This window comes from Chelonoidis abingdonii, chromosome 2 (genome assembly GCF_003597395.2).
Source record: "Chelonoidis abingdonii isolate Lonesome George chromosome 2, CheloAbing_2.0, whole genome shotgun sequence".
NCBI classification, from domain to species: Eukaryota; Metazoa; Chordata; order Testudines; family Testudinidae; genus Chelonoidis; species Chelonoidis abingdonii.
The window spans coordinates 259,128,959-259,138,478 of NC_133770.1; the positions used below are offsets into that span (position 1 = coordinate 259,128,959).

The window sequence follows — 9,520 nt, forward strand, 5'->3', positions numbered from 1 at the left end:
GGTATTGCTAGCTCGTAGTCGGCAGGATTCGAACCTGCGCGGGGAGACCCCAATGGATTTCTAGTCCATCGCCTTAACCACTCGGCCACGACTACTCACGCTGGTTTGGACTGGCGCAGCGATATAAGAAACATAGTCAACACCTACCTTAGCTCCTTCCTGCACAGGCTGGACTCGTTCTGGTTCTTGGGTCACTTTGCTCTATTGAGACAGGCCTTTACAAGAACTATATTGTCTGTGGTCTGTAATGTGATTGTTATTTATTTCATTGATTTATTTGTTAAACAGTGGTCCCTGCAGGTTCAGCACTATGACTGCCAGATTATTAGCTATGGGCATGACCCACAAAAGCCTCTCTTCGCAGCTAGTCACATATTTGCCCCACAAGGCCGCTTGCACCCACAGAGGTTTTTTTTTGCTGCTGTGCCCGTCACGTGTACATTTTTGCCACTTGCAAAGCTGTTTGCACCTAGACAGGTATTTTTCTTTTGGCAGCTGCACCTCTCATGCCTGTATTTTTACACTCACAAGCCCCATTTGTGCAAATGTGTTTTTTTTCCACAGGTGCACTTATCACACTGGATCCAATGCTAAGAGGAACAGGACTGCCAAATCGACCCCCATCCAAGACAGCCTTAAGAGGTGACAGTTGTAGGCCTTGCCTGGCAGTCCCCTGGCTAGTTCATTGAGGGGAGAATGGTGTATGAGGACTGCAGGTCTCCCTTTCCCTGGAGATGGCCATTGGCTAAAGCATGTGAGGATGAGGAAGGTGGGCCCAGTGAGGTACATTTGGAGAGACAGCAGTGCTGGATCTAGAGTTGCCAACTTTCTAATCCCACAAAACCCAAAATACTTGCCCTGCCCCTTTCCCGAGGCACCGCTCCTTCTCTGAGGCCACTGCCCCCACTCACTCCATCTCCCCTCCCTCTGTCGTGGAGTGTGGAGTACAGGCTCCAGGAAGGAGTTTGAGTATAGAAGGGGGCTCAGGTTGCGGTATCGGAGGGTTTCAGGGTGTGGGCTCCAGCCAGCAAGCGCTTACCTCAGGTGGCTCCCGGTTGGCAACGCAGCGGGGCTAAGGCAGGCTCCCTGCCAACTCTGGCTCCCGGAAGCAGCTCGCATGTCTGGCTCCTAGGCCAGCGTTTCTCAAATGAGGCCACTGTGTCCATCAGGGGCTTTTCTTGTGGCTCAACCTCCTGGGCTATGATTTGGGGGAGGGAGCAAAGCAGCAGCCCTTCCGCCTCCCTCTTGCTCATGGATGCACTGCCTTGGTGTTGATTGCTGGGGCTGCCACCAGAGGTTGGGCCCAGCCCCCCTCTGGAAACACCGGGGGCACAACGCTGTAGGAGCAGGCAACTGGTGAGTTCCCCACCGTCCCAGGGGTGGTAGGGCTCCGGCTTTGGGCTTCAGCTAGGATATGCTAGGAAGTGAGGGAGAGCGTTTGGGCCAAACCCAAATTTTTGCTTCCCAAGGGTGCATGCCCCCAACTAGTTCTCATTCACTCACTCTAATCTGCAAACATGGCATCCTCAAAACATGGCATTTGACAGAGGAAGAAGTGTGACCAGCAGGTGAGCCCCAATGATTATAATTACAAACTTGTAGAATTAAATCCCTTTTATAGTTATGGACAAAAGCAAGAAGATTAAAATATAAATTGCATCTTTGTGGCTATAAGTTCTGCCCATGGTGCTTTAGAGCAGTATGACTGAGTAGCTTTTGGGGTATGTCACCATTTAGAGGCAACATGAATCATATAAAATGAATAGTACGGTTCAGTATTTTATATATTGGTCCTTTTAAACTAAAAAATGTGAGCTTTTCATATGTTGCAATTTTGAGAAAATGGTCCAATTTCACTAAAAAACTATGAGGTTTCACTTGAAATAGAACCACTTTGGGGTGAAAATGGGCCCGATCTCTTTAATAAACAGCTATGGTTTTGAGTGAAAATCTCAGCATTCTGAAAATTCATGGCCAGATTCATAGCCTTGCTCTGGCCAAGTTACCATGGTCCACTAGTGCAAAATGGTAGTATACTCCACTGAGTGGGGGAATCTTCTGGTGGTACATAGCAACCACTGCAGTTCCTATGTCAACCTCTTCCTTGTACTTGCTATAATGGGTATGGCTGTGACCCCACAGCACCCACCTGTTCCCCTGATGCTGATACAGACTTTGTGGCTTACTCTGGGGACCAGGCCAACGCTTAGCAGCTCCAAGACTGATGACTCAATGGAGGCTTAAAAATGTGATGCTAAAACCATACAAAGTAGTTAAGCACTGGAATAAATTGCCTAGGGAGGTTGTGGAATCTCCATCATTGGAGATTTTTAAGAGCATGTTGACAAACACCTGTCGGGGATGGTTCTGCCATAAGTGCAGGGGACTGGACTCGATGACCTCTCGAGGTCCCTTCCAGTCCTATGATTCTGAGAAATTGGCAGCGGTAATCTGGGAGAGTTTAACTACTGATAGCACTTATAATACAATTTTAGAAATTGATAAATTTTTAATTGATGGTACCCCCTTAAACACGTCATTTAATTATTTTTAAATAGTTTTTTTAAGCTATCTTAAACAGGTGGGGAATTTTTGCACTGTTTTTATCATATTTTTGAAGTACTTCCTGTAAAAATGGAATATTGCCTATTTCTTTATTAATAATTCCAGGCAAATGTATGTGATGTGAATCACTGGTCTCCCAACATGTGCTATATGTTCCTCCATCTTCAAACACACATGGAAGATCAAATGTTTCATGTTGGCACAAGGCCAGTTTTCTCAGTTCTAACACATTAAGAAAAACTATGGAGTTGGACGCTGTATGTTATGTTTGATTGGTAACTCAAGGAAGCAATTTAGAGAGAAAGAAAGAGAAATAAAACAAGCAGTGCTGTCTCTTCTAGCAAGCTGACAAACAGCTCATTGCTCTCTTCTCTTGCAAGCGCTTTTCAAAATTTGTCAGCCTGTGATGAGGTGAGGGCTACAGTCCGTAAGAGCTCCAGGCAAAGCCTCTGGGTTACAAGGTGTTTTATAATTCTCCTGGTACTACAAGTAATGAATTGCAAGTCATCTTTGAATTCCCTTGTACTTAAGCTTTTATTTCAGAGCTCCATTTTCCTTCCCACACATCTCTGGACTCTTTGAATACAACCAGCTTATAATGACAGCACTGCTGGGAGATGTGTTAGGTAGAACAGTTGTGAGCCTCCCTGTGGTTGATGCTATGGAAGAAATTGAATAGCATTGATCCTGCTCCAGCTCTTTTAAGTAGTCCCTTGGTTAGGAGTTGGTGTCATGTAGGTAAATTTAGTCCAGAAGTGGATTCTTTAGTGGAATTTTTACATTTGTCTTTCACAGCTGGGGAGAGTTTAGACTAATCACAATTCTCCCTGGCATACTATCATCTCTGTAATTTGAAAAAGGATTAGGAGCCTGCAGGCTTGGAAAATCTTGAAGAAACTCTTGTCTTGAAATACATCATCACATGTGGAAAGACCACTTGTTGCACCATCATAAGGAGCTTAAGAATGCTGAAATCAAGTACTTTTCTGGCATTCTTTCAAATGGCCTTAGAAATCTAAATACATTTTCTTTTGACTGCAAAACAGGTTCTTTCCCCTTCAATCAACCCTGTGGCTGTCAATGTGTTTATCTGTTGTTAGGTGTCAGAAATGTATGGAGTCGCTACAGGATAACTGTGCCAAAGTCAGGACTGCCGAAGGGCTTCTCTCATGAATCTACTGAACTATTGCTCAGTTGAACAGCGTTTGAAGGCCTGTGCCTTCTTTTCCAAAATTCATTGAACTGAAGAGATTACTTTTATAAGATTTCTTGCCTGCTGCTGCCGTGTCATTCTAAACTTGGCCTGTTGCAATCATATAGACCTACTGGGCCACATTAATTACTGGTATAATATTCAATGGACTTACACTAGAGTGAATCTGACCTATTGGGCCAGATTCCTCATTTTGGCCAAACTATGCTCAGCACAGAAATGAGGGTATGGGGAAAGGAATCAAGTTGGCTTAAGCCACCTTTGCAATGTTACTCCTAGCATAAGCTGGAGCTCCTTCAGGGCTGCTGTAACTTATATTCACCACTAACTGCCATCCTGGGTTTTCCACAGCTGAGATAGAGTGTGGTGTACTTCAGCCATGCCACCATCCTCCCCCAATATGCCTCTGATGCTGGGGACTGCAAGAGAGACTGGTGTAGAGTCATTCTGGCAGCTTTTCTCCACTTATAGGGGGATACTTCTTGGGGGGTGTTTCTGCCAAGTTTCTGGCCCCTATATATCACTGGAGTAGTGGTAGGAATAGAGTTAGGCCAGTCTAGGTATTTCCTATGTGTCAGTCACTCTGCAGGCCTGCAAGTGACTTGCCTTATGGGAGAGGGCTCCTTAGTCCATGTGCTTTTGATTGAGGATCTTGAATGGAATGCACTTCAGACACACTTGCTTTACTCCCTCTTCATAGAAGTGGAAGGTTGTTTCACCTTTCACTTCATTGGGGCTTCTGCAGGAAACTCAAACAGTGGTCTAAGACTCATATGGTTTAATTAGAAACAGGATTGGGAATAAAAAGAAAATCAGATTAAAACAAAAGAAATGGTTTGTAACATAACTAGACATGGGCCTTATCTATGATGAGTACTAGCCCTTGATTCAAGTCATCAGTGGCCAACAACTTGCATAGCTGGGCTGGTGTGAACCCCTACTATAGACAAAGAAAGCTGTGATTTACATTGATGAAGCTTGCTTGGTTTAAAGCAGGGATAAGATCTACTGGTGCAAACCATGGCTTGCGATGTCTACAGTAGGGGTCTGTGCAGCTGCAACATTTGCTGGCTATTGATGGCTTGAATGGTGCTAATCTCAAGTATAGACCAGGCTTCTTGACGGTGATGTGCACTTAAATAATCATTTCAATGACTCTTCCACAGTATTCCTCAAATCCTTTTCCTGATCAGTGGGTCCAATGTATCATTTTAAATGATGGAGCACTTACTTCCCAATAATGTCCCAATACACAAATGTAAGAAAATTAAGACATAATGCAGACTCTTAATTGTAGACTAATCTATAATAAATATTTCTGTGTTAACTTAATACTCAGTAAAGTATTAGATCTGGAGACTCTGTTCCGCTAAAGAACATTTGCAGCATGGGTAGCAGTAAGTGCAAAATTCCTCATGCCATGCTGTCAGTGTATCTCATCAGTGATGCTGAGGGACTAGAATTAGAGATGAGAGGACAATTTAAGCTTGAGGCTGATTCAGTCTTTGACTTGTCTGCCAAGCCTTCCAAGAAAGAAGCTGAGCCAGTTGTAATGGTGGCTTGTTGGTTTGGTTTTTTGGTGCCAACTGAATTGTCCACTGGGGACTAGACTTGGATAAAAAATGTAGGCCATCGAACAGACTTTGAACTGTAACAACTTTCACTCACTTCCCACCTTGATTTGAACTGATAACTTCAAGACTCTTTATCCCATTATCAGTCCTCTGAGCCATCCAGTCCTCCTGAATGTTAAAATTTTCCTAAAAAGTGTTGGAAAACTTCCAGAGTGAAGTGCTGGCTCTATCTTGTTGAGGAGCTAATGTGTTTTTAAATGTTTAGAGCCACACCAGTCAATTTTTAGATAAGTATGTCAACAGCATGATAATTCAGGTGTTAGCAAGGCAAGGAAAGATTTTTAAATAAATATTGTGATGCAAAAAATATCTACCCATTGGGCCATTATCCTTTTAATGAATCTGGTGTAGTGTTGAAAATTCTGCCTATAACCATGATATTTTGATCTCTGTGAGGCATAACAAACATTGTAAAGTAGTTTCTGGAAAATCTGTTGGCTTGTAATGCTGTGTATCAAAAAGGTTGTACTTCCAAATCAACAATAATAATGAGTAACTTCAAATAAACAGTGCTTTGGCAGGCACTGTGTAGATCACTGCACCTGTATTCTCTGGCACCAGGAGTGTTCCTGTAAATTAGGGTGGAAGGAAGGAAGGAGTGATAAAGCAGATTGGTGCAGAGGAAACATCTCAGACCAAGTAAAAAATGGTTCTATCTGAAAGATAAAAATAATAATTAGTATCAGAGGGGTAGCCGTGTTAGTCTGGATCTGTAAAAGCAGCAAAGAATCCTGTGGCACCTTATAGACTAATGGACGTTTTGGAGCGTGAGCTTTCGTGGGTGAATATCCACTTCGTCGGATGCATGTAGTGGAAATTTCCAGGGGCAGGTATATATATGCAAGCAAGAAGCAAGCTAGAGATAACGAGGTTAGTTCAATCAGGGAGGATGAGGCCTCTCCAGGTCAGTTGAGGTTTGAAAACCAAGGGAGGAGAAACTGGTTTTGTAGTTGGCAAGTCGTGAACTCCGCATAACTCCAGATGGACTCCTCCTGAGGGTCGAAATGACAGTCTGGACCTATACATTGAATGCTTCTGCTGACGTGCACAGGCAGAAATTGTGGAAAAACAACATCGCTTGCTCAAAACCTAAGTTGTGCAGAATGCATGCCATCCACAGCCTCAGAACACCACCCTGACATTATAATCAAAGAGGCTGCTAAGGCGGTGCTGTTGCACAATGAAACAGGTCGACTACCAAAGAGGCCACCAGACAACTCTCTCAATACCAAATTCTACAGGCCACTTCTCTCAGATCCCACTGAGGAATGCACTAAGAAACTGCACCATCTACTCAGGACACCCTACAACTAACAGGAACAAATCAACATACCCTTAGAGCCCCGACTCGGGTTATTCTATCTACAACCAAGACCACAACCCGGAAATCCTGGACGCCCATCATCTTGCATTAGCATCCTCACGAAGGACTGTGGATAAGTGGAAACTCTCTACTCAGACCCTATGCCACCAGCACTCCAGACTATCTCCGTGACACACTGATTTCCTGAGGAAACTACAATGCATTGGTGACCTTCCAGAAAACACCATCCTAGCCACTAGGGATGTAGAGCTCTCTACACAAATATCTCACACACAAAAGAATACAAGCTGTCAGGAACAGTATCCCTGATGATGCGCAGCACAACTGGTTGCTGAGCTCTGTGCCTTTTCCTCACACACAACTATTCAAATTGATGACAATCTAAATCTCCAGATCAGTGGCACCGCTATAGCACCGCATGGCCCACAATATGCCAATATTTTAATGACCGACCTGGAACAATGCTCCTCACTCTGTGCCACTCACGCCCTTCTCTACTACGCTACATTGATGACATCTTCATCATCTGGACCCATGGGAAGGAGACTCGGAAACATTCCACCACTATTTCAACAGCTTCCATCCCACCATCAACCAGCCTGACCAATTACTGGGGAGTCCACTTCCTAACACCACGTGTGCAAATAAGTGATGGTCACATTAACTCCACCCTATACCGAAACCTGCCGACTGCTATGCCTACCTCATGCTCCAGCTTCCATCCCGGGCATACCACACGATCCATTGTCTACAGCCAAGCACGAGGTACAACTGCATCTGCTCTAAATCTCCTCAGACAGAGACCAACACCCAAAATCTCACCAAGCATACTCAAAACTGCAATACCACATGAGGAGATAAGAAAACAGATCAACAGAGCCAGACGTTTACCCAGAAGCCTCCTACTGCAAGACAAACCCAAGAAAGAAACCAACAGGACTCCACTGGCCACACATAAAGTCCCCAGCTAAAACCCCCAACAACATAACCAGGGATCTACAACATATCCTGGTCAATGATCCCACACCTTTCACAGGCCTTGGTGGCAGGCCAGTCCTCGCCACACAGACAACCGGCCAACCTGAAGCATATCTCCTAGTAACGCACACCACACGATAGTAACTCTAGCTCAGAGAACCAATCCATGCAAAAAACCTCGATGCCAACTCTGCCCACAAGTCTACACCAGTGACACCATCACAGGATCTAACCAGATCAGCCACACCATCACTGGTTCATTCACCTGCACGTCCACCAATGTAATATATGCCATCGTATGCCAGCAATGCCCCTCTGCTAGTACATGGCCAGACATGGCACAGTCTCTACGGAAAAGGATAAATGGACACAGTCAGATATTAGGAATGGCAATATACAAAAACCTGTAGGAGAACACTTCAACTTCCTGGCCACACAATAGCAGATCTTAAGGTGGCCACATTGCAGCAAAAAACTCAGGACCAGACTTCAAAGAGAAACTGCTGAGCTTCAGTTCATCTCAGATTTGACACCATCAGCTCAGGATTAAACAAAGACTATGAATGGCTTGCCAGCTACAAAACCAGTTTCTCCTCCCTTGGTTTCACACCTCAACTGCTAGAAGAGGCCTCATCCCCCTGATTGAACTAACCTCGTATATCTCTCGCTTGGTTCTTGCTTGCATATATATCACTGCCCTGGAAATTTCCACTACATGCATCCAATAAAGTGGGTATTCACCCACGAAAGCTCATGCTCCAAAACGTCTGTTAGTCTATAAGGTGCCGCATAATAATTAGTAGTAAATATAATATAGTTGGTCTGGGAGGAAAGGGCAAAGCAGTGGAATATGATTTATATGGAACAGCCATCCAGCACACTGATCTTGAAAAAGACTGGGAGCTCTTGTGGAAAAATCGTTCAGATTATCAGCACACTGCAAAGCTGCATTGAGAGAGACCAACAACATATGAGACTAGGTTAGCAGAGGGACAGAAGGGATAAAAATCAAAACAGCGATACTATTACATAATGTTGTAGCCAACACTGGAAAATATTTTCCAGGGATGAGTCTCCAGATAAACTGGGAGTTTGGGGTTAAGCACCAAACCACTAGAAGATTGTGGGTGTGGAGGGCTGTGTGAGTGGGAGATAGTGGGTTCCAGTGAACTCTGATTGCTTTTATTTCTTTTGTTAAAGTATCTTTATTATCAGGCTTTTAAACCAGACATAGTTTTCACACTGTTCTTAAATATCTGCTCTTCTAGGAGACCAAAACACTAGGAAATCCTACATTCTCTTACCTAACTATTGCCCACGTCCCCAAGCCTTGTCCTCCGGCGGGGCTGCTGTACAGACAAAGGAGACGCAGCTCCATAGAAGGGCAGGGGGTGGGGTTGGGGGCAGGATCCTCCTTTATCTTTCCAGTACACTGTACCAGCTATAAATATCTTACTGGTATGGTGTACTGGAACATACCACTGTACTTGCACTACTGGTTATTATTGTTATTTGTGTTAGAGTAGCACCTAGGGGACCCCAAATTATGCTAGGCACTGTACACACACACATAGTAAGAGACAGTCATGGCCCTGAAGAACTCCCACTTCAAACAGACAAGGGATGGGAGAGGAAACTGAGGCACGGAAGGAGGAAGTGACTTATCCAAGATCACCCAGCAGGCCAGTAACAGAGCTGGAAAGAGAGCCCGAGTCTCCTGAGTGGGTGTCCTCTCGATCACACTGTCTTTCATTGATTATTAGGTATTCCCTTGCTCTCTCCTATATAGGGTTCCTCCTTCCTGCT

The 9,520-nt window shown here is 44.5% G+C and overlaps 1 non-coding gene across 1 annotated transcript; it reads right to left on the bottom strand.

The window, feature by feature from the left end:
- Positions 1 to 13: 13 nt before the first annotated feature.
- Positions 14 to 95, bottom strand: TRNAS-AGA (transfer RNA serine (anticodon AGA)). The gene has a single exon. It is a non-coding gene; the product is annotated as a tRNA-Ser (tRNA).
- Between the last annotated feature and the right edge of the window lie 9,425 nt (positions 96 to 9,520).